This window comes from Chiloscyllium plagiosum, unplaced genomic scaffold, assembly GCF_037043375.1.
Source record: "Chiloscyllium plagiosum isolate Xiang-an unplaced genomic scaffold, Cpla_swu_hap1 HiC_scaffold_4, whole genome shotgun sequence".
Lineage (NCBI taxonomy): Eukaryota > Metazoa > Chordata > Chondrichthyes > Orectolobiformes > Hemiscylliidae > Chiloscyllium > Chiloscyllium plagiosum.
In genome coordinates this window covers 77,322,262-77,349,090 of record NW_028270142.1, presented here as the reverse complement: position 1 = coordinate 77,349,090, position 26,829 = coordinate 77,322,262, and positions in this window count along the sequence as shown.

Here is a 26,829-nt window from a genome sequence, read left to right as displayed (position 1 = left end):
GACTGCAGATGTGGTGCTAGAAAAGCACAGCTGGTCAGGCAGTGTCCAAGAGGTAGGAGAATCGATGTTTCAGGTGTAAGCCTGAAATGAATGAGGCTTGTGGGCTGGGGGTTGGTGGGTGTTGAGAGGTAAATGGGAGGTGGGTGGGGTTGGAGGGAAGATAGCTGGAAATGTGATAGGTAGATGAAGGTGGGGGTGAAGGTGATAGGTCAGAGAACAGGGTGGAGCGGATAGGTGGGAAGGAAAATTGGAGAAGTCAAGATGGTTGTGCTGAGTTGGAGGCTTGGGACAGGGATAAGGTGGGGGGAGGGGAATTGAAGAAACTGGTGAAATCCACATTGATCCCATGTGGTTACAGAGTCCCAAGGTGGAAGGTTAGGCTTTCTTCCTCCAGGTCGCCTGATGATGAGTTTATGCCTCCACTCTGCCAGTCTACCCAACAGACGAAAATCAACAGAATACCAAATTTGCCTAGGGTCCACTCTGATTGCCCCTCCTTTTCATTAATGGAAGTGAGAGTGTATCATACTCCATCTTCCCCATTATTAATACAGTTTCAAAACAAAGGATGTGTGTAGCTCATTCTTCATCTTTGCTGGCAGGGACTGACTGGCACCAATTGGCTTCTGTGGCTCCTGAGGGACCATTGGCATTTAGATTAGCAACAAAGAAATGTGCGGTGAAGAGCATGATATGAGGCATGTATGATGGCCATGGCTAGGATTGTCAATCCTCACTCATTATTGCTGCCTTGAAAAAGTGTACTTTCAGAAGATTGACAAGACTGCGCACCTGATCCTGGAGAAAGGATTCACTCTGGGTGGGGCTTTCCTGTTATTCGAAACTCGCAATGTTGCCGTGCAGCGAGTTTTCTTATTGAATGTCCCATCCTTTTTTCTGGTTGCATTCATAGCCCCATGTGTCCCTGAACTATCTGTCCCAGGCCCATCATATCAGTATGTGGTCTTGGGCCCCGCCAAAGGCCTGTGATGGCAGCATGTGACCCCAAGTTGAAGGTCAAAGTGAAATTAGACTGCTGAACAGAACAGTTTCAAGTTCTGACCTAAAGGGATTGAATGATGGTTATAAACCAGCTGATTGCCACCAGTTGGTTCCTTTGATCCTTTCCCTGAAGTGTATCACAAACATACTTGAGGAAATTCCCTTTGCGTCCTTCCATTTGGCACTGATGAGCTTCCTTTTTGGGCTGCTGCTGCACAGCATTCACTTCCTTTCATTTGTCTACTGTTCAGACACACACTGCAGTTCCATTACACCATCAATGGTGGCAATAGCCCCTCCAATGATTCTTTCCACTGGGAATCCTCCCCTTTCCAAGCAGTACTGTGGATGAAAAGTGTTGCACGCAGCAGTCCTGTGCAATCAGATTAAGCAGGTTCACAGACTTCTAGGCTTCCTGTAATTTTTGTGGCTTTGAGAAGTCTGTGGACCAAGATTATTTTAATTAATTATATTAATTGCCCATGTTTTGAAGGAACTTTTGATATTATTTGTTGCACTTTATCCTAATTTTGATGTTTGAACATACACAGCAAGGAAAGGGTGGGCAGATCAGAAGACCTCTTCATAAGTCTGTCCTTGAGCCTGGCTGGGGTGATCATTAGTGTGTTCAAGCAGTGGGCTATTGCTCCTTTTAGTCTGTTTCTTACCTTTGACTATTTCTCACCTAGGTGTCCTTGGAGAGGGAGCACATACTTTCTCAATGCTCTTTAGGCTTTTGTGAACAGTTGAAAGGTGAATTTTAATTTGTTAGTCTCTTTGAAATTTTGATTTCATCAGATTGTTCAAATCTTTTGTAATTTTTTCAATTCAAATGAATTGACAGGAGAATTGGTAACATTGCTATATGTTGACTACTTAAAGCTAAATACCACACCAAGTTTGGGTTGGGGTACCATCTCCGTATAGCTTCTGACTGTGCAGGATTCTCCCAAAGCCTTTGGCATCTTGACATCTGCATCAACAGGAGAACTAAGTCTGTGCTTGCTATCTGCTACAATTGGGAAGGTAATTTCCAGGATGTGATTTCTTAATTGAGATTTTAGATCTCTTAATTTCCCATCTCTGCATATCACACACTAAAAGATAGTAGATAGGCTCTGGATTCTGCTGGTCAAATCACAGGGTTGGCAGATCTCATGCCTCGACAGCCCCGCCAGGAAAAATGGGTGCTACATGGGACCCTCAAATGGGACCCTCAAAAAGACACCTCAAAATTGAAAGACAATCAGAGGTATCAACTTGAAATTAAAATTAGTTGAGCAGGCAGGCAGACTTCTCAGTGCATAGCTGCATCTGGGGAATGGATGCTGCCATTGCTGTCAGCAATTCCCTCTTCGGGGAATTGAGACCTCTACTCTGGTGGCCCTATGATTTGCTGCAGGGATACCATCCCCACTGTAGTGGCAGCTTCCCGATGTGGTTGGAGGGCTGCTCTGCCAATGGTAGGCCCTCTGAATTGCCCTGATTTTTATACTTAGCTGCTTGTTTCATTCAGCAGGTTATCTCTGCATATTCTGGTTTACATCTGGGAAACTTCCCTAGTGGTGGGAATATGTCTGTCATTTTGGTGTGAATCTCCACTATATTCAAATATGAAGCCCCAACTCATCCTCAAGACTAGCATCCTGAAGTTGGAAGAATGCTGCTCAGCAAGCCAGATTATTAGTTGGCACCCTGTATTGACTGGTTACATGAATTTTTCATCCTATGCTGGAAAATTCAAATGGGAATGTTTTGTTTTCACTGAAAAATCTCTAACGATAGTAATCAGATTTAGAATTGTCTTATATGAATGCTCAGTGTGGCTTGATTGTCTGCTGTGCTCTCTTCTGGTGCTCTAAGTTTTCATACACCCAAATTAAATATTTTGAAAAATCAAATCAGATTATAGACAGTGTTGCTGAACAAAGAAACCTTGGAATGCATTAATTTGCAATATTGAAAATATGTCTTTTTACTAAATAACTTGGGTTAATAACTAGAACAAAATGAAGTCTCTACCTTGTCCCTGCCTGCCTTGACTGTTTGACTTGCTTCTTTTCTCAACTGTACCAGTCTCAGATTGATCTCTTTCCTCACTATCTCCCTGTGTCCCACCCCACCAATTTACTAGTTTAAATCCTCCTGAGCAGCTCTAGCAAATCTCCCTGCCAGTACATTAGTCCCCTTCCAATTCAGGTGCAATCCGTCCTTCTTGTACAGGCAACTTATACCCCAGAAGAGACTCCAATGATCCAAAAGTGTGAACCCTTCTCCCATGCACCAGCTCCTCAGCCACGCATTCATCTGCTCTATCCTCCTATTCCTGCCCTCACTAGCTCGTAGCACTGGGAGTAATCCAGATATTACTACTCTTGAGGACCTCCTTTTTAAATTCCTGCCTAACTCTCTGCAATCTCCCTTGCAGAATCTCATCCTTTTCCCTTCCTTTGTCCTTGGTTCCAATGTGTGCAATGACCTCCTGCTGGTCCCTGTCCTCTTTGAGAACACTCTGCACCCTCGCTGAGGCATCCTTGATCCTGGCACCAGGGAGGGAACACACTATTTTTCACTGCTGGCCGCAGAAACATCTGTCTGTGCCTCGGACTAGAGAGTCCCCTATCATAATCGATCGGTTGAAATTCATTACATTAGAGCTTGTCTCGATACCAGAAACTTGGCTGTTAGTGTTCCATTCCCTGAGAATCCATCACCTCCTACATTTTACAAAACAGCATTCTTGTTTGAAATGGGGTAAGCCACAGAAGACTCCTGCACTACCTGCCTACCACTCCTACCTTTCCTGGAGTTAACACATCTATCTGACTCTATCTGTATCTTTTCTCCCTTCCTATAACAGCCATCCATCACAATCCATATCTCTTGTAAATTCCTCATTGCCTCTAACTGTCTCTCCAACCGATACATTTGATCTGATAATATTTGCAAATAAACACACTTCCTGCACATATAATTCTCAGTAACATGTAAACTCTCCCTAACCTCCCACATCTGACTAGAAGAGCATATCACTCCATTAAAGGCCATCTTTGCTCCTTCACAATCTACAGACCCAGAAAATAGCACAGTTGTTTTGCTCTTAAAAAGAAAGTGCTCCGGGCTAACTTAGTACTTATGGTTTATATTCTTAAAATTTAATCAAGAGACAGATTTCAATAAAACATATAATCCAGAAAGAACCTACTGTACTCACTACTGCAATATTACATTAAGTTTAAACGATAAAAACTATGCACTTAACTGTTCCTGTGCTGTGAGTTCTCCCTCACAGATTCCTCCAAAATCTGTTGTGAATTTTACTGTTTGTTAATTTTTCCTAGACACACTTCGATGTCCAGAGATATGTGAATTCAACAGCAAAAGCAGTAACTGCGCAGATTCACTGCCATCGGACTTCACAGCCAGTACCACCAGTGCTGCCCACTCCACAAATGAACTGCTTACATGATTCCTTCGCTTTCCAGCCTTCTGATTTCTATCTTTACTTTTGGCCGTCAGGAAAATGGCAATGGGCGGGTCTTGCAAAATTATGGAATTGCTTCCTGGTCAACATGCAAGGTGCCCTTGGCTCGTTTGGTGGACCCTAGATCTTCTGAAAACTTTTGGGTATTTAATTAACTTAGACAGTCCCTTTCTAATCAAAAATGTTTTCTTAATCTAGATGAATCTTTCTCAGCCAAACTCACCCTATCAAACTTAACCCTGAGCTTTTTATGACAATCAGTGGAACTGAAGTTGTACCCTTAATCTGCAAAGGTTCTCCCTCATAAGTTCTCAGTCTATAGCGCATTATCCTCTGCCATTTTTGTCACTTACAGTCAGATCCCACCACCAAAAATATATTTCCCTCCTCAACCCTACCTGCATTCTGCAGAGACCATTCCCTCTGCAACTCCCTCATTAGGTCCACACTCTCCACCAACCCACACTCTACACCAGGCACCTTCCCTTGCCACCTCATGGGGTGCAAGATCTGCGCTCACATCTCCCACTTCACCTCCATATGAGGCCCTAAAGGATCATTTCAAATCTGACAGAGATTTTCCTGCACATTCACCCACCTCATTTACTGCTCTCAATCTGGTCTCCTGTACATTGGGGAGACCGAGCGCCAACTCGCAGAGCGGTTCAGGAAACATTTCTGCTCCACACGCACCAAACAACCCCACTGCCCTGTGGCCAACCACTTCAACTCCCCCTCACACTCCCCCAAGGACATGCAAATCTGGGGCCGTCTCTACCGACAAATCAAAGCCACTTGCCAATTGGAGGAAGAACACCTCCTCTTCTGCCTCAGGAACCTACAATCTCAAGGCATCAACATTAACTTTACCAGTTTCCAAATCTCCCCTCCCTACACCTCATCCCAGATCCAACCCTCCAACTCGGCACTGCCCTCTTGACCTGACCTACCTGTCTATCTTCCTTCCCACTATCTGCTCCACTCTCCCCACTGACCTATCAGAATCACCTCTTACCTGCATCCACCTATTGCCTTCCCACTTACCTTTCCCCCAGTCCTACCCCCACCCCACTATTTATCTCTCAGCTCAGTTCCCCCTTCACATGTCTGATAAATGGCTTATACCTGAAACATCGACTTTCCTGCTCCTTGGATGCTGCCTGATCTGCTGTGCTTTTTCCAGTGCCACACCTTTTGACTCTCAGTCTAGCTGGGGTCTTGCACAAGCTTAAGTCTTGGCGTCCAGAGCAAGTTTTGTTAAAGACTGGTTCTGCAATCATTGAAGTGGCCATGCTGGTAATGACATCCATTAGAACTGGATGGCCATGCAACTAGATGTTTATTTTGATTGTTTCTGACTTAGATGTTGTTAAGAAATGTAGCTGATTCAAACCAGATATAGATGGACTTTCCAGGTTGTATTCTTTCCTGGATAATGGCCTAAAAGTTCTCTTACTCAATTGAGGCCTAGTGGGACTTTCTTGTTCGGGTTTTGCTGTGGGCTGACCCAAAGTCCCTCTGTTCAGGCTATGTCCTGAGTGAAGCTATGCAATTGCTCAGTCAGCTTGGTGAGGTGCACACTTCCACCGAAATACCCTGTAACTCATATGCTCCACTTGCCATATTTTCCAATGAGATAGCCAGTTGTAGTGTTTGTTTGAAGTCCAGTTGGGCTTCAGTTAAAAGGTACTTTTGCATAGTTACATCATCAACCCCACTTACCAAATGACTTCTCGGTATCTCATTAAGGGTTAAACCAAAATCAGATGACTCTGCCAATTAACTCAACTTCGTCAAAACTCCGGATAAGGATTGATGTGGTTCTTGAATTACCCAGTAAAACTGATATCAACTCAGAATTAGAGGACGCTTGTGTTGTAATGTACCTCAACGAAATCCATCATCTCTTGAAAGGTTTTCCTACCTGGTGCCTCAGGGAAGATCAGGCTCCTAATACATGAAAACGCTTCAGGTCTCCAAGCTGTCATTTGAATTACTTGTTGCTTTTCATCTGCCGCAATGTCATTTTCCCAGAAAAAAAGGCATTCTTTCCACATACTGTTCCCAATGTTCAATAGCAGGACTAAATAAGTCTAGCTTCCCAATTAATGGCATGATGTCAGAAATGTTTACCCAACTCAAGTGTTGTGAGCAAAGTTCTCTCGTCACCACTGAAATAACTCCGTGGAGATTGGTATCCCATTACCAAGCCACTCTTTATTTACACATTGGAAAGTCTTTGACACTGATCCAACTCCCACAGAACCAACCGTCAGAGTGTCAGGATATCCTATTTTTTTTTCTTTCTTTTCCCTTCTTTTTTGTTTTTGTCCATAAAATGGAGAGTTCTTGGCACTCCTGTTTTTATCTGTCCTCCAGGGCTCCCTGATTGGATCAGATTAACAATCAGGGAACTCATACTCCAAAAGGTTCACACGGCTGCCCTTTTGACAATCACTACAGATCCCACTTAGAGTACTGTGAGCAGATCTGGGCACTACACCTTAGCTAGGATGTTTTGACCCTGGACAGATTTGAATGCGGGTTTACAAAGATGATACTTGGACTTCAGGGGTTGCATTATGAGGAGATATTAGACAGATTAGCAATCTATTCTCTAGCATTTAGAAGGTTAAGGGATATTCTAATTGAGGTCAATAAAGATGTTTCTAGAACCAGGGAATTGTTTGAAAGCACTTACACATGCAAGAGTAGTGAAGGTTTAGAACTCTCTTCCTCAAATAGCAGTTGACACTAATCCAATTGTTAAATTTAAGTCAGAGGCAAGTTTTATTAAGCAAGGGTATCAGTGGTCCAAAGTAGGTATATGGATTGGCCATTATCTTAGTGAATGGTGGAGTAGTCTCAAGGGACTGAATGGAGAAAGTGAGGTCTGCAGATGCTGGGCATCAGAGCTGAAAATGTGTTGCTGGAAAAGCGCAGCAGGTCAGGCAGCATCCAGGGAACAGGAGAATCGACGTTTCGGGCATAAGCCCTTCTTCAGGAATGAGGAAAGTGTGTCCAGCAAGCAAAGATAAAAGGTAGGGAGGAGGGACTTGGGGGAGGGGTGTCGGAAATGCGATAGGTGAAAAGAGGTCAAGGTGAGGGTGATAGGTCAGACTGGGGTGGGGGCGGAGAGGTCAGGAAGAAGATTGCAGGTTAGGAAGGCGGTGCTGAGATCGATGGATTTGACTGAGACAGGGTGGGGGGAGGGGAAATGAGGAAACTGGTGAAATCCGAGTTCATCCCTTGTGGTTGGAGGGTTCCTAGGCGGAAGATGAGGCGCTCTTCCTCCAACCGTTGTGTTGTTGTGGTCTGGCGGTGGAGGAGTCCAAAGACCTGCATATCCTTGGTGGAGTGGGAGGGGGAGTTGAAGTGTTGAGCCACAGGGTGGTTGGGTTGGTTGGTCCGGGTGTCCCAGAGGTGTTCCCTGAAACGCTCCGCAAGTAGGCGGCTGAATGGCCTATTCCAATTCCTATCTTCCAATGTATTCTGTAGAAATTTGGCATTTGGTTTCATTCTTTGGAAATAAAGAGCAGAATGCAAAGTTTTATGGTGGCATTTGTATTGTCAGATAAGTGTTACCGATAATAGCAATGTATATTTTTCCTAAATCTCTCAATTTGAGAAAAATTAAAAATGTAAAAAGGTTTGCTGCTCTGTCCTTCACCTCTTCATTCCCCTTCTGCCTCTTCCCTCTGAATTCAATTAGAAATAGATAAATATTAATAGTACTGCAATGATGATCCAGTGTTATTTCAGAGATAATGTTAAAGATTATTGAGTCAGTTCCTAACTTTCTCAACTTTGATTTTATCTCAGTGGTATCTCGTGAGACATTATCTCATCAAGTCATTAGCATAAACACAGCTTCATTCTGCAAATAAACAAGTTTTAACTTTCATATGTAATCTAGTGGAAAATCAGACAACATTATATCCTCATTAATAGCTGACAAACATTTAACATCTTCACGTTACATTCCTAATATTGATGTTAAAACACAGGTTTTCAGAAAGTCTCTTGCCCATATCTACAGGATTGTGTCATTTACATATTAAACTTGATCCAATCCAAATTCCCAGCAACATTACCAGTATTTTAAACTGCAAACTCCAGGGACTCCAGTCAGTACCTATGACAATCAGTCTGAACTGCATAGCAGTCAATTTAAGGATTTGGGGTTCAAACAAAACTTTGTAGCACCCTAGTACATGTATGTGGCCAGCACTTAATTTTTCACAATGCTCAGTAGATACTGAAACAAAGATTTTTTGTTCCAATTCCAAACAGATAACATTGCACCTTTTAAATAAAGCAAAAAGTCCCAATGTGCTTCATAAGAACATGATCAAAGTTCAACATGAAATCACATGAGGATATATTTAAGGAGGAGGGAGAGTGAGAGGCTTTGGGAGAAACTTCCACAGTCTGCAGACTGAGGAACATAGGAACAGGAATAGATCATTGACCTCTTGAGCTATTAAATGAGATCATGGCTGATCTGTGGCCTCTAACTCCATATCCCTTAATACCTTTGCTTAACAAAATTTAAATCTGAGATATATAAATTTAACAAGTGGTCCTGCACCCACTGTCATTTGTGGAAGAGAGTTTCAAACATTTATAAGCCTTTTCCTGTTAATATCTTGAAGACTACAATTAGATCACTCCATAAGCTTCTAAATGGCCATAATTTGTGTAATCTCTTTTCAAAACTTAACCCCTGGAGTCCAGGTATCATCTTTGTGAATCTACATTGTATTCCCTCCAAGGCCCAATACATCCTTCCTGAGGTATAATGTCCAGGTCTGCTCACAGTAAGCTATTTAGGGTCTACCAGGGTTTTGTATAATTGCAGCATAACTTCTGCATACAGCCCCCTAGATATAAAGGCCAGGATTCCATCAGTTTTCTTGATTATTTTCTGCACCTGTTTGTAACATTTTAAAGATCTATGCACCTGAATCCCCTTGTCTCTTTGGATAGCCACTGTATTTAACTTCATATCATCTAGAAAGTAGCATGATCAATCCTTTTTCAGTCCAGATTGGGTAATCTCACAATTGCTTACATTGAATTCCATCTGCCACAGTTTTCCCAATTCACCTAATCAACATCCCTTTTTAATTTAATGCTATCAGTTACACTGTATAATGCCACCTAACTTTGTATCATCAGCAAATTTTGATATATGACTTTCTATGGCATTATCCAAGTCATTGATAAATAAGGTGAATAATTGAGGCCTTGGTGGGATACCATTGGTCATATCCTGCTAATTTGAGTACCTACACGCTACTCATTTCTATTGCCTGCCACTCAGCCAATTTCCCTGTTGTAGGTACACATGCCACGAATGGCTGAAGGAATGCACAAGACATTACAACTGGCTGAGTTTTCAAAGAGTTGTAGGAACGGAGCAGGTTACATAGATAGGGTGCAATGAGGCCCAAAAAGGATTGAATCAGATGTGCTGGACAGAGATTCACTTTACTTATGTCACTTTGTATTTCCACTGTATACAAGAATATAACAAATGGGCAATTTTGAATTTATGTACTTAAAACCCAGCAAAGGATAATATGATTTTAGAATATGTTTTCAAAACACAATGGTTTGATGTCCTGTTGAGTTCCTGATCTCAGTTATGCTCAGCAAAGATACAGTGAGATTGTCACACATTTTCCCATGGCAATAAATGCATGTTTGTGCGGCAACTGTCTGTGAGCTGACTATGCTGGTGAGTTGTTGCAATGCCGGCAGAAACTTAGGATGAGACTTCTTACCTGTCTTCAGTTGTTGGATGAAGGAAGTAGAGAGACATCAATTGTTGCAGGAAAAAGGAATGCCAAAAAAATTAATTTAAGAATTTAGTAAGAATTTAAGATAAATATAATGAAATGAGAACTGGGTGTAATATTTTACCACCAGCAGCAAAATCTTGCACCCGGTTCTCATTTTACTATATTAATCTTAAATTCATACTAAATTCTCAAATCAATTTGTGTTATCTGTCAGCATTTTCTTTCATGCAAGGGTTGATCTCCCTCAGCTTCCTGCATTCCCTTTAAACTGCATCGTGTGTTGCTGAGCATCAATCCAGAATGTATTACATAGGGAACAGACAAGCTGTGCATAACCAGCATTCACTTAAGATGCATACATGTGTGGTAAAGTGACATTTTTAAAGGACCACACAGTGCAAGAACAGATGGTGTACAAAGATAAATTATAGGAAATGTTCGTGATTTATCAGACATGCATCTTAGTTCCATAAAGATCTGCTTCAAACTTGTAAGTGCATATCTCCAAGGAAGGTGTGGTTAATATAACTGTTTTCAGCAATCGAGGTAAACATGATTCTTTACCGTGTAATTTTCTCTATCAAGGTAAAATAATAAAATAAACGTAAGTTCTCGTTTAATTTGGGACCAATAGGAATTCAAAAATTTGTAATTATTTCAGTCAGTCTTATGAGATAAAATATAACAAACATTTAAGGTGGGAATTCATGCTCCACTGGGGGCAGACTGAGAGGTTGTGGGTCTGTCAAATCAGAAATTGCAAGATGGCAATCCTGTGAAATTCTTAACTCTCCTGTTTAAGCACTAAGGGGGCCTTGCCCAAACCAGTATTGAATCAGAGGAAAAAACAGTTGCTGGATTCACTCAGCAGGTCTGGCAGCATCTGTGAACAGAAATCAAAGTTAATATTTCAGGTCTGGTGACCCTTCTTCAGAGCTCATGGTAGTGAGGAAAATGTTGGTTTATATGCAGAAGATAAGGTAGAGGAGGGGTTAAGGAGTAAACAATAGGTAGGGTTAGAGCCCAAAGAGAGAGAACAGTTGGACAGAAAAAGGAGTTGATGACAATCTGGCTAGGAGGGTGTAACTCTTAATGGCAATTGTTAGTGGCTAACAGTAGGTAGTATGTAATGGCAGATTGTGTGATAACAAGGTCTGGTGTGTGTGTTGGGGGCTAGGACATGAGGGAGTCCAGGCCCTAAAATTATTTAACTTGATATTGAGTCTGGAGAGCTGTAGGATCCCCAAGTGGAAAATGAAGTGTTTTTCCACCATGCGCTGAACTTTGTTGGAGCACTGTAGCACGCCTCAGACAGAGATGTTGACCAGGGAACAGGGTGGTGTGTTAAAGTGGCAGGCTCCTGGAAGCTGTTGGGTTTTTTTTGGCGGGCAGAACGTAGATGTTCTGCAAAGCCTTCACCCAGTCGACACATTGTTTCCCTGGGGTAGAGGAGACCACATTGTGAGCAGCAAATGCAGTAGACTAGTTTGTGATAAGTGCTGTTTCACCTGCAAGGTATGTTTGGGCCCTTGGATACTGAGGAGGGGTGAGGTCAATGAGGAGGTGTTATATCTTTGGCAGTTGCAGGGGAAGATGCTGTGAGGGGATGTTGGGAGTGAAGGAAAAGTGGATCAGGGTGTCCCGGAAGGAATGTTCCCTGTGGAAGGAGCGGAGGAGAATATGTGTCTGGTGGTGGCATCTTGCTAGAGGTGGTGGAAATAGCGGCTGATGATCTTCTGGATATGGATACTGGTGTGATGGTAGGTAAGGACACGTGGAACCCCATCGCTGTTGTGAAAGGGGATAGGGGGGTGAGGGCAGAAGTGTGGGAGGTAGGTCGGACCCATTTGAGGGCCCTGTCAACCGTGGTGCTGGGAAGTCCTAGACTGAGGAAGAAGATGGGGTTTCAGAGGCTTCCCTTGTCAAAGGTGTCCTTATTGAAACATATGTGACAGAGATGGAGGAATTGTGAGAATGGAATGGCGTCTTTACAGGAAACAGAGTGCAAAGACGTATAGTCCATTGAGCTTTGGGAGTCAGTGGATTTAGAGTGGATATTAGTGGCCAGTATATCCTCAGAAATGAAAACAAAGGTGTCAGGAAGGAAGGAGTCAGAAATAGATCAGGTGAAAGTGAGGGCAGGGAGGAAATTGGAAGTGAAATCAATTAACCTTTCAGATTCTGATGAAAGAGGGAAGCAGCACTGGTGATGTCATTGATATATCAGAGTAAGAGTTGTGGTTGGGGGCCAGAATATGACTAGAATGAGGAATGTTCCACGTACCCCATGGGAAGATAGGCATAACTGAGGCTCATGCCACCCATCTGACCTGAAGAAAATTAGAGAAGTTAAAATGAAAAGGTGAGGATGAGCTCAGCCAAGCAGAGGAGGGTGGTGGTCATAGAGGTGTACAGCATGGAAACAACCCTTCGGTCCAACCCGTCCATGCCGACCAGATATCTCAACCTAATCTAGTCCCACCTGCCAGCACCCGGCCCATATCCCTCCAAACTCTTTCTATTCATATACCCATCCAAATGCCTCTTATATGTTGCAATTGTACCAGCCTCCACCACATCCTCTGGCAGCTCATTCCATACACGTACCACCCTCTGCGTGAAAAAGTTGCCCTTTATGTCTCTTTTATATCTTTCCCCTCTCACCATAAACCTATGCCCTTTAGTTCTGGACTCCCCGACCCCAGGGAAAAGGCTTTGTCTATTTATCCTATCCAGGCCCCTCATAATTTTGTAAACCTCTATAAGGTCTCCTCTCAGCCTCCGACACTCCAGGGAAAACAGCCCCAGCCTGTTCAGTCTCTCCCTGTAGCTCAGATCCTCCAACCCTGGCAACACCCTTGTAAATCTTTTCTGAACCCTTTCAAGTTTCACAACATCTTTCCAATAGGAAGGAGACCAGAATTGCACGCAATATTCCAACAGTGGCCTAACCAATGTCCTGTACAGCTGCAACATGACCTCCCAATTCCTGTACTCAATACTCTAACCAATAAAGGAAAGTATACCAAATGCCTTCTTCACTATCCTATTTACCTGTGACTCTACTTTCAAGGAACTATGCACCTGCACTCCAACGTGTCCTTGTTCAGCAACACTCCCTAGAACCTTACCATTAAGTGTCAAGTCCTGCTAAGATTTGCTTTCCCAAAATGCAGCACCTCGCATTTATCGGAATTAAACTCCATTTTCCACTTCTCAGCCCATTGGCCCATCTGGTCCAGATCCTGTTGTAATCTGAGGTAACCCTCTTCGCTATCCACTACACCTACAACTTTGTTGTCATCTGCAAACTTACTCACTGTACCTCTTATACTTGCATCCAAATCATTTATGTAAATGACAAAAAGTAGAGGGCCCAGCACCGATCCTTGTGGCACTCCACTGGTCACAGGCCTCCAGTCTGAAAAACAACCCACCACCACCACCCTCTGACTTCTACCTTTGAGCCAGTTCTGTATCCAAATGGCTAGTTCTCCCTGTATTCCATGAGATCTAACCTTGCTAATCAGTCTCCCATGGGGAACCTTGTCGAACGCCTTACTGAAGTCCATATAGATCACATCTATTGCTCTGCCCTCATCACTCTTCTTTGTTACTTCTTCAAAAAACTCAATCAAATTTGTGAGGCATGATTTCCCACGCACAAAGCCATGAAGCCTATCCCTATTCAGTCCTTGCCTTTCCAAATACACATATATCCTGTCCTTCAGGATTCCCTCCAACAACTTGCCCACCACCGAGGTCAGGCTCACTGGTCTATAGTTCCCTGGCTTGTCTTTACCGCCCTTCTTAAACAGTGGCACCACATTTGCCAACCTCCAGTCTTCCGGCACCTCACCTGTGACTATCAATGATACAAATATCTCAGCATGAGACCCAGCAATCACTTCTCTAGCTTCCCACAGAGTTCTCGGGTACACCTGATCAGGTCCTGGGCAATTATCCACCTTTAACCATTTCAAGACATCCAGCACTTCCTCCTCTGTAATCTGGACATTTTGCAAGATGTCACCATCCATTTCCCTACAGTTTATATCTTCCATATCCTTTTCCACAGTAAATACTGATGCAAAGTATTCATTTAGTATCTCCCCCATTTTCTGTGGCTCCACACAAAGACCGCCTTGCTGATCTTTGAGGGGCCCTATTCTCTCCCTCGTTACCCTATTGTCCTTAATATATTTGTAAAAACCCTTTGAATTCTCCTTAATTCTATTTGCCAAAGCTATCTCATGTCCCCGTGTTGCCCTCCTGATTTGCCTCATAAGTATACTCCTACTTTCTTTATACTCTTCTAAGGATTCACTCGATCTATCCTGTCTATATCCGACATATGCTTCCTTCTTTTTCTTAACCAAACCCTCAATTTCTTTAGTCATCCAGCATTCTGTATACCTACCAGCCTTCCCTTTCACCCTAACAGGAATATACTTTCTCTGGATTCTTGTTATCTCATTTCTGAAGGCTTCCCATTTTCCAGCCATCCCTTTACCTGCGGACATCTGCCTCCAATCAGCTTTCGAAAGTTCTTGCCTAATACCATCAAAATTGGCCTTTCTCCAATTTAGAACTTCAACTTTTAGATCTGGTCTATTCTTTTCCATTGCTATTTTAAAACGAATAGAATTATGGTCGCTGGCCCCAAAGTGCTCCCACACTGACACCTCAGTCACCTGCCCTGCCTTATTTCCCAAGAGTAGGTCAAGTTTTGCATCTTCTCTAGTAGGTACATCCACATACTTAATCAGAAAATTGTCTTGTACATACTTAAGAAATTCCTCTCCATCTAAACCTTTAACACTATGGCAGTCCCAGTTGATGTTTGGAAAGTTAAACTACCCTATTATTCTTACAGATAGCTGAGATCTCCTTACAAATTTGTTTCTCAATTTCCCTCTGACTATTCGGGGGTCTATATTACAATCCCAATAAGGTGATCATCCCTTTCTTATTTCTCAGTTCCACCCAAATAACTTCCCTGGATGTATTTCCGGGAATATCCTCCCTCAGCACAACTGTAATGCTATCCCTTATCAAAAATGCCACTCCCCCTCCTCTCTTGCCTCCCTTTCTATCCTTCCTGTAGCATTTGTATCCTGGAACATTAAGCTGTCAGTCCTGCCCATCCCTGAGCCATGTTTCTGTAATTGCTATGATATCCCAGTCCCATGTTCCTAACCACGCCCTGAGTTCATCTCCCTTCTCTGTTAGGCCCCTTGCATTGAAATAAATGCAGTTTAATTTATTAGTCCTATCTTGTCCCTGCCTGCCCAGACTGTTTGCAGGAGGAGGTAGTAGTGCAATGAAAGTATCACTAATTAGCAATCCAAACAAATCTGGCAACTGATTTTAGTTATTAAATATGACAGTAAAACCTTAGTTTTAGTCATGCAACCATTGAGTAAACATCCATCTGGTTCATGAATGCTCTTTGTTGAAGGAAATCTCTACCCTGATCTAGTCTGACCAACACATAACTCCAGACACAAAACAATATAGTTGACTCTTAATTGTTTCTGAAACAGCCTATGAAGCCATTTCAAAGTATCAACCTGCTACTAATTCAAAAAGGAGTGAAACCTGGCAACCACTCAGCATCAAATTAGGAATCAGAAACAGTAGTGACAAGTGTAGCCCTGTTAATGCTGCAAAGTTCTCTTATGCCTTTGTGCAAGAATTGGAAGATTTGTCCCACAAACTGATTAATCAATCTGATATAATCAGTTCTGCTCACACAATTGTCTCCTATATTGACAGTCCTGGACTGTCCCACCAACAAACAGTGGTATAAAATCAGGAGGGAATTATCATCAAACTTCATTGGGTCTAAAGTCAATATTTAGGAATCCTAGACCATGAGTTAAACATGAGCAAGGAAACTTCCCATCCAAACCCCCTTGGCTGGTGAATCCTATTGAGCATAACGTGGAAGAAGCAACGAGGGTGACAAGGGAATGAACTGTGGGTGTGTGACTTCAATATGTAATACCAAGCGTAACTCAGAATCACTATTGACCAGGCTATCTTAAAGGATTGAACTATTAGATTGTATCTGTGGCAGTGCCACAATAAATCCAGAATTAAGTGTCTAATGTTGACCATGAAGCCATCTGGTTTACTAATGTCCTTTAAAGACAGAAGCAGTTATCTTTACCTGGTCTGGTCTGCATGTGACTCCAGGCCCATAGCAGTGTGGTTGACTCTTAACTGATGCCCATATGCCATGAAATACATTGACAGCATGCAATTTTGGAAGGAGCCAACAAACAAAAAAAGCTATCGAAATGCTCAAAGGCATTAGATACTATAAAGGTTATGGTACCCTAACAAAATTTCAGAATTGTACAGAATACTTATGTGCCAGAACCAACTGTACCTCTAGACAAACTGGTCCAGTACAGTTACAGCACTAGCACCTACCTAACAATGTGAAAAGTTACCCAGGTGTATCCCATTCAAAAGAAAACAGAATGAAATCAACTTGGTCAATTATTATCAAGTATTGAAGTGACGGAAAGTCATAGAGTCATACAGCATGGAAACAGGACATTCAGCTCAATTCATCCATGCTGAATTCATATATGCACCACCCTCTGTGTGATAAAGTTGCCCATAGTGTTCAGGGATATGTAAGTAAGGTGGATTAGTCATACAGGGTTATGGGTGTAGGTAGGAGGAAGGGATACTCTTCAGAGGGTCGGTGTCAACTTGATAGGCCAAATGGCCTGCTTCCACACTATACGATTCTATTTTGTCCATGTTTGACCTGATGTTATTCGAATTCCTGAGTCCACAGTCAGTGTTGAGGACTGCCAGGTCAACTATCATGACTATATGCCACTTGTTGCCTGCTCTGGTGTATTTTCCCAGTGGGATAGAGCATAGCCAGAGATCATGGTGGTACCTGGGCAACGTTCCCTCTTAGCTGCCAGGCAGTGACACAGCTACATTCAAGAGTCAGTGTTGGCCAGTTCTGGAAGTTATTGTTGTTCACAGACCTTGGAAGCTCATGCAGCAGGAATGAAAATTAGACAGAATGCTGCCTGGGCTGTTGGCTGTGAGCTATGATTCCCTAAGTATGAATTATGTCAGGCTGTTGTTTGCCTAATCTGATAGATAGATCTCCCAATGTTGGCACTAGGACCCAGATGTTAGTATAGGGGATTTTGCAGGTCAACAAGATTGTGTTTACCGTTATCATTTCTGGTTCTTTTAATCAATGCCAAGTGGTCTATCTAGTTTTATTCCATTTTAGAACAGTTTGATAGAACTGAATAACTTACTAGGCATTTTCAGTAAACAGTTAATGGTTAATCACATTGCTGTAAGTGTGGAGACATGTATAGGCCAGGCCTGGTAAGAATGACAGATTTTCTTCCTTAAGGAACATTGGCAAACCAGATGGGTTTTTATGTCAGTAAATAATGGATTCCTGGATAGTGGTAGACTTTTAATTCCAGATTTTGTTTTCAAATTCAAATTTCACCATCAGCAATCATGTGATTTGAACCTGGAGCCCCTGAGCATTACCTTGGTCAGTGACAATACCAAATGCCTCCATTCCCTGATCCATTGGCTCAATCTTGGCCGTGGTGTTGGGAGACAAGATATCATGTTTGAGGCTTTTTTTTCATAGATTCCCTACAGTGTGAAAACAGGCCCTTCAGAAAGAGTCCACACCAACTCTCTGAAGAGTACCCCACCAAAACCCATTCCCCTAGCCTATTACTCTACAGTTACCCCTAACCAACACACTCCTGAACACTATGAGCAATTTAGCATGGCCAATTCACCTAACCTGCACATCTTTGGACTGTGGGAGGAAACCCACACAGATATGGGGAGAATGTGCAAACTCCACACTGACAATCACCCAAGACTGGAATTGTGAGGCAGCAGTGCTGTATTATCTTCACTTATTTTCCAATCATTGCATGGCAATATCCCAGAAAGAATTTTGAAAACTGCACTAATTCCTCAATCTCTTCCATTGGAAACATGCCTATTTGCCACTTTGATCAAAGTTATATACTTCGCTTCAATAGTCTTTCCCAATGCCAGTGCCTTTTGTATAATAAAGTTACATCTGACACAGGGTTGTAGTGTCATACAGCACAGAAATTGTCCCTAAACTAAACCAGTCCCATTCTGCCTGCTCCGGACCCATATCCTTCCAAGCCTCTCCTATTCATGTACTTATACAAGTGTTTTTTAAAGGTTACAATTGTGTCCATATCCACCACTTCCTCATGAAGTTCGTTCAAATGCAAACCACCCTCTGTGTAAAAAATTTGCTCCTCGTGTCTTCTTTAAATCTCTCTCCTCTCACCTTAAAAATGTGCCCCGGTCTTGAATTTCCCATCCTAGAGAAAAGATACCTACTGTTATCCCTATGTATACCCCTCATGATTTGATAAACCTCTATAAGGTCACCTCTCGACCTCCTATGTTCCAGTGAAAAAAGTCTTAGCTAATCCAGACTTTCTTTACTAGTCAAACCTTCTATACCCAGCAACATCCTGGTAAATCACTTCTAAACCTCTCTAGCTTAATAATATCCTTCCCATAACTGGGCAACCGAAACTGGACACACAATACTCCAGAAGAGGCCTCATCAATGTCCTGTACAACCTCAACATTTCTTCCCAACTCCTATACAAGTAGTTCTCCTATAATGTGCATTTACTAAATGTGATTTGTCTGTAACGTGATTTGTGAATTGCCAACCTTTTTTTAATAATGCAAACTCCTGTTCACTGTTATACAATTCCCATCCCCTGCACTAGATGTTGCAGTACTGAAAATGTGTTGCTGGAAAAGCGCAGCAGGTCAGGCAGCATCCAAGGAGTAGGAGAATTGACATTTTGGGCATAAGCCCTTCTTCAGGAATGAGGGAGGTGTGCCAAGCAGGCTAAGAAAAAAGGTAGGGAGGAGGGACTTGGGGGAGGGGCATTGGGAGTGCGATAGGTGGAAGGAGGTTAAGGTGAGGGTGATAGGCTGGAGAGGGGGTGGGCGTGGAAAGGTCGGGAAGAAGATTGCAGGTCAAGAAAGCGGTGCTGAGTCTGAGGGTTGGGACTGAGATAAGGTGGGGGGAGGGGAAATGAAGAAGCTGGAGAAATCTGCATTCATCCCTTGTGGTTGGAGGGTTCCTAGGCGGAAGATGAGGCGCTCTTCCTCCAGGCGTCGTGTTGCCATGGTCTGGCAATGGAGGAGGCCAAGGACCTGCATGTCCTTGGCGGAGTGGGAGGGGGAGTTAAAATGTTCAGCCACGGGGCGGTTGGGTTGGTTGGCGCGGGTGTCCCAGAGGTGTTCTCTGAAACATTCCGCAAGTAGGCGGCCTGTCTCCTCAATGTGGATGAGGCCACATCGGGTGCAGCGGATGCAGTAAATGATGTGTGCGGAGGTGCAGGTGAATTTGTGGCAGATATGGAAGGATCCCTTGGGGTCTTGGAGGGAAGTGAGGGGGGAGGTGTGGGCGCAAGTTTTGCATTTCTTGCGGTTGCACGGGAAGGTGCTGGGAGTGGAGGTTGAGTTGGTGGGGGGTGTGGACCTGACGAGGGAGTCACAGAGGGAGTGGTCTTTTCAGAACGCTGATAGGAGAGGGGAGGGAAATATATCCTTGGTGGTGGGATCTGTTTGGAGGTGGTGGAAATGACGATGGATGATACGATGTATCTGGAGGTTGGTGGGGTAGTAGGTGAGCACCAGTGGGGTTCTGTTTCCTGCTCCTTGGATGCTGCCTGACCTGCTGCGCTTTTCCAGCAACACATTTTTCAGCTCTGATCTCCAGCATCTGCAGTCCTCACTTTCTCCTAGATGTTACAGTGCATGGAGGACAGGACTTTGTGTCAGCATCCCGTGAGCTTTCTACTGAAGAGCTTTGTGAAAGATATTGTGAAATGTTTGTGCTAGTGGGCTTTGAAAAGCATCATGAAACTGTCTACAATATGAAGAAGAAGCTGGGAGTAATCTGTTGATTTAAAAAATTAAAGAGTTGAGATAAGAGTGAAACTTCACTGGAATTGATTAATAGTAAAAGGACAGTGTTGAGGAGCAGTTTAAAACTTGACCCTGTTGTTTAAATTAAGAGCTTTTTCCTCTCTTTTAGTTTAAAATATGATTATGTTAAAGAATATCTGCAGACTCATGTGAATCTGTTTCAGTGACTAATCACTATGGTAACCAACTTAAAAAAATACCAGAACAGGACTTGGACATGGTCAGTCAGCTGTTCAGGGTGGTCAGTCAGGAAACTCTTCACAGAGTGGGTGAGGAAGAGAGAGGTGGGTGGCACACTGTTATTTTTGGTGCATGTGTGGAGATATCCTGAGGCGGGTGAGTCGGCTGTGCAGTAGAAATTCATAGTTAGTCAGGGAGAGATGTTAGCGAGGATGAGAGAATGGGGAAGATGTTGCAGGAAATGGTGGATACAGTAGAGAGACAGAGTGAGTGTGAGGTGGAACTTTCACTGGCAGAATGGAGAAGGTCATTAATCTTCTTCCTACATTCTGTGCATTCCTTCAGATGGTTGAGACTGCATTGGCTTGGATGGTAACCCTAGTCCTGGTTGGTGTGGTTCCACTAGAATGGGGACTCTTGTTGGCCTGGTAGAAAAGATCATCCCCCCTCTGCATCACCCCATCCTCACCAGCAGCATCCCTATGTCGCTGCCTACAAAGAAAGGCACCAATTTTCCGTTGTCTACCAAATCTGGGGGGGCAATATCAGGAACCATGCAAGGCAGCCGTGGACCGACAGCCTGTCTGGGTGCACAATCTCTTTTTAGAGTTGGTGCTGCACTACGGATATTGGTCAATTCTGGTGTATCCAGGAAGTGGTGAGTTGTTTTGGAAATGGCACATGGCATGATGGTGCCAGAATGTACGAGAGGGGCACCAAAGGGTAATAAATCAGGCAGGTTTTGTAAAATAAGGTGATAGACATCCCCAAGTTTCACGCTGTGAAACTCTCTGAAAAACTTGACAAAACTGATACTTAGTGAAGGAAATTAAGATTCAGCCCTTGATCTATCAAGACAGGTTTCATTCTGAGATCTGACTTGTGCAGTGTTACCACTGGATGGGATCAGAAGGCTGGTTAGAATGTAGTGCAGCCAGTGGATATAGATGCCAATCAAGAGTATATCAGTTGAAAATTCTGATGAATTGCACTTTACAGTATCATACAACAACTTGGTTACAACAAGTGAAAATTTACTTCAACTGTGCTATTGTTTATGTTAGGCTAACTACTATTTTTGTTTTGATTTTTACTGGTATTTTTGGTGGTTTGCCCCAACCCTGTTTTTTTCCTTAGGCCCCATCAATTCTATTGCATGATTTTCTATAACACGGCATCACATGGAAACACAACTATTGTGTTGTAGGAGAACAATTGTACTCAAAGGACTAAGCAATGAACGCAAGTGTACTAGACATCTTTTTAACCACCTTGTATATATGTGATGCAACTTCAAAGAATTATGTACCTGCACCTCTAGGTCTCTCTGTTCTACAACACTATCCAAGGCCCTACCATTAATAATATAGCTCCGATCCCTGTTTTTGTACCAAAATACAACATCTCACATTTGTCCAGACTGAACTCCATCTGCCATTTTTCAGCCCATTGACCCATGTGATCAAGATCCCTTTGTAACCGTAGAAAACCTTTTTCACCGTGCAGTATGCCACAATCTTGGTGCTGCTGGCAAACTTACTAACCATGTCTTCTAAATTCTCATCTAAATGACAAACAAAAGAGGACCCAGAACCAATCCCTGTGGAACCCCACTGGTGGAACTTTCCACCACTGCACGCTGTCTCCTGCTAGTCAGCCAATTATGCATCCGATTGGCAAACTCACCCTGAATCCCATGAGACCAAACTTTTCTAATTAGTCTACTATGTCGAACCTTGAAGTTTTACTGAAGTCAAAGTGAACAATGTTGACTTCTCTGCCCTCAATCATTTTGGTAACTTCCTCAGAAACTCAGTCAAGTTTGTGAGACATGATTTTCCTCACACAAAACACGGTGGCTCAGTGGTTAGCACTGCTGCCTCCCAGAGACTGTGGTTCAATTCCTGCCTCGGTCAACTGTCTGTGTGGAGTTTACACATTCTCCCCGTGTCTGCATGGGTTTCCTCCGGGTTCTCCGGTTTCCTCCCACAGTCCAAAGATGTGCAGGTTAGGTGAATTGGCCATGCTAAATTGCCTGTAGTGTTAGGTGCATTAGTTAGGGGAATGGGTCTGTGTGGATTGCTCTTCGGAGGGTCGTGTGGACTTGTTGGGCCGAAGGGCCTGTTTCCACAGTGTAGAGAATCTATCTAAAACAAAATGCCTAATCAATTTTCGCCTCTCTAAATGTCCTATATTTTAAAATCACATCCAATGACAATGCTTTTCGTAATGTGAACTCTTCATGAAACCAAAGAATTTGTTCAAGTCAGGTTTGTCAGTTCTCCGTCATCTATAGTTCAGCATTTTTCATCTTTCCAGTTTTGAAAAAGAATAAAAAGACCTTCAGCTTTCCATTATTTAAGTTTCTGGCATGAATAACTGGTATGTGCATATCTATTCAAAGGAAATGATACTGCTTCTGTGCATAACAGATTTCAACTGCAGCTAGTATCGTAGATCAAGTCTAATCAACACCCCATTAAACAAATGTATGTCATATCTTTAAAATAGAAAATATTCTAACATGCTTAACGTGCAGCTGCATGCAGATGGCTAAGGATAAGAAGTTTGAGATTAATGTTGTAAGTTGTTCAAAAAATGTCCATTTAAGACCATAAGAAATAGGAATATTCAGCCCTGTTCCAAATCCAGAACCAAAATCATGTTGAACACTTCACACAGATTATTTTATGAAGATTACTGTTACATGAGCAAACAAAAATCATTTACATGTGCATGATTTTACTGTTAGCAATGAAGTCGATATTTTCAGTGTTTGCTTCTAAAACAAAATAGTATCCCATGGGGTCTTTAAGATCAAACTGTTGAAATTTCTCTGAACTGCTCATCAAAATGTTGATACTACTCCAGAGTGTTAGCTTTGCTTCTGTGCTCAAGTCCTAACAAGGATCTTAGGTGACTATATTATCAAGTTAATCTATCATTTAAAATGGATGAAACATGCAGTGCAAAAGGTTGAGAGAGTTTGCTTCAGCAGAAAACAATTGGGCCAGAGTTCCACAGTATATGGTCAAGACAGCTGAACTCTGTCCCCTAGATATAGGGTAGTGAAGGAAGAATGCAAGAAAAATCAAAGCTTGATAAGGAAGGAAGCTGAAAAGGTGGAATGGGTGAAAAGGTGGAATCCATAGATGGATTTGTAAATGATGATTTCTTTTCTGAACTAACATGTTTCAAATTAGAAGCCCTTTCATGTCAATAATGGGGGTCGTACAGAGCAGGACTTAAAATAAAATGATACTCAGGCACTCAAAGTTTGGATATGTTGGAATTTTATAGGGTGATGCTCATCAAAGAAATTAATAAGGAAAGCCTCGAGATGATAAAGGAGCCTGGAAATGCAGTGAAGATAGGGAATTTCTGTGATGTTGCTTAAGGAGACTTGGTCAACAAACAAATAGCTATTTGATTTCTATTTTGTTTCACAATACATGTTTATTCTGTTCAGTGCACTGTATGATAATTCTATATAAACTACTTAATGGTAAGGTCCTAGGGAGTGTTGCTGAATAAAGAGACCTTGGAGTGCAGGTTCATAGCTCCTTGAAAGTGGAGTCGCAGGTGGATAGGTTAGTGAAGAAGACATTTGGTACGCTTTCCTTTATTGGTCAGAGTATTTAGTACAGGAGTGGGGAGGTCATGTTGCGGCTGTACAGGACATTGGTTTGGCCACTGTTGGAATATTGCGTGCAATTCTGGTCTCCTTCCTATCGGAAAGGTGTTGTGAAACTTAAAAGGGTTCAAAAACAAGGATGTAGCCAGGGTTGGAAGATTTGAACAATTGGGAGAGGCTGAACAGACTGGGGCTATTTTCTCTGCAGTGTTGGAGGCTGAGGGGTGACCTTATAGAGGGTTACAAAATCATGAGGGGCATGGATAGGATAAATAGACAAAGTCTTTTCCCTGGGTTCAGGGAGTCCAGAACAAGAGGGCGTAGGTTTAGGGTGAGAGGGGAAAGATATAAAAGAGACCTAAGGGGCAACTTTTTCACGCAGAGGATGATAGATGTATGGAATGAGCTGCCAGAGGAAGTGGTGGAGGCTAAAACAATGGCAACATTTAAAAGGCATTTGGATGAGTATATGAATAGGAAGGGCTTGGAGGGATATGGGCGGTGTGCTGGCAATTGAGACTAGATTGGAATATCTGGTCGGCATGGACGGGTTGGACCGAGGGCCTGTTTCCGTGCTGTACATCTCTATGAGTCTATGACAATTGCACGATTAATCAAAGTCAAAGATTGGTTGGAACTGGCATGTAACCTTGTATTGTATTTCCAGCCAGTTGCTGTTCTTGTACTGTTATTTAAAGTATTATGAACAACCCAGATTTTTAAGCCAGTTATAGATCTTTTTAATTTCGCCTACAATGATGCAGGGTCACAATAGATTGTTCATAGCAAGAAATGTGAGATTGTTCATAGCAAGAAATGTAGTTACACCATCAGGATGGAACCCACCTTGAGGTCCACATCTTAGAACATAGAACATAGAAGAATACAGCGCAGTACAGGCCCTTTGGCCCTCGATGTTGCGCCGATCCAAGCCCACCTAACCTATACTAACCAACTATCCTCCATATACCTATCCAATGCCCGCTTAAATGCCCATAAAGAGGGAGAGTCCACCACTGCTACTGGCAGGGCATTCCATGAACTTACGACTCGCTGAGTGAAGAACCTACCCCTAACTTCAGTCCTATATCTACCCCCCCTTAATTTAAAGCTATGCCCCCTTGTAATACCCGACTCCATACGCGGGAAAAGGTTCACACTGTCAACCCTATCTAACCCCCTAATCATCTTGTACACCTCAATCAAGTCATCCCTAAACCTTCTTTTCTCCAATGAAAACAGCCCCAAGTGTCTCAGTCTTTCCTCATACGATCTTCCTTCCATACCAGGCAACATCCTGGTAAACCTCCTCTGCACCCGTTCCAGTGCCTCCACATCCTTCCTATAGTATGGCGACCAAAACTGCACACAATATTCCAGATGCGGCCGCACCAGAGTCTTATACAACTGCATCATGACCTCAGGACTCCGGAACTCAATTCCTCTACCAATAAAAGCCAGTACGCCATATGCCTTCCTCACCGCACTATTTACCTGGGTGGCAACTTTCAGAGATCTGTGTACATGGACACCAAGATCCCTCTGCTCATCCACACTACCAAGTATCCGACCATTAGCCCAGTACCCCATCTTTTTGTTATTCTTCCCAAAGTGAATCACCTCACACTTAGCTACATTGAATTCCATTTGCCACCTTTCTGCCCAGCTCTGCAGCTTCTCTATATCCTGCTGTAACCTGCCACATCCTTCCTCACTGTCAACAACTCCTCCGACTTTCGTATCATCCGCAAACTTGCTCACCCAACCTTCTAACCCCTCCTCCAGGTCATTTATAAAAATGACAAACAGCAATGGTCCCAAAACAGATCCTTGCGGAACACCGCTAGTGACGGCACTCCATGAAGAAACTTTGCCATCAACTACTACCCTCTGTCTTCTTCCATCCAGCCAATTCCGAATCCAAACCTCCAACTCACCCTCAATGCCATATCTCCGTATTTTCTGCAGTAGCCTACCATGGGGAACCTTATCAAACGCCTTACTAAAATCCATATATACCACATCTACCGCTTTCCCCTCATCAACCTCCTTCGTCACCTTTTCAAAGAATTCAATAAGGTTTGTGAGGCACGACCTGCCCTTCACAAAACCATGCTGACTATCCTTGATCACATTATTCCTATCCAGATGTGCATAAATCCTATCCCTTACAATTCTCTCTAAGACTTTGCCCACAACAGAAGTGAGACTCACCGGCCTATAGTTACTAGGGTTATCCCTACTCCCCTTTTTGAACAAGGGAACCACATTTGCTATCCTCCAGTCTTCTGGCACTACTCCTGTAGACAAAGAGGACATAAAAATCAAGGCCAATGGCTCTGCAATCTCCTCCCTTGCTTCCCAGAGAATCCTAGGATAAATGCCATCAGGCCCAGGGGACTTATCTATTTTCACCTTTTCCAGGATTTCCAACACCTCTTCTCTACATACCTCAAAGCCATCCATTCTACTTATTTGTGACTCAGTATTCACATCGACGACAATGCCCTGTTCCTGAGTAAATACTGAAGAAAAGTATTCATTCAGTGTCTCCCCAATCTCTTCCGCCTCCACACGCAACTTCCCACCACTATCCTTGACTGGACCTATTCCTACCCTAGTCATTCTTTTATTCCTAACATACCTATAGAAAGCCTTAGGGTTTTCCCTAATCCTACCGACTAAGGACCTTTCATGTCCCC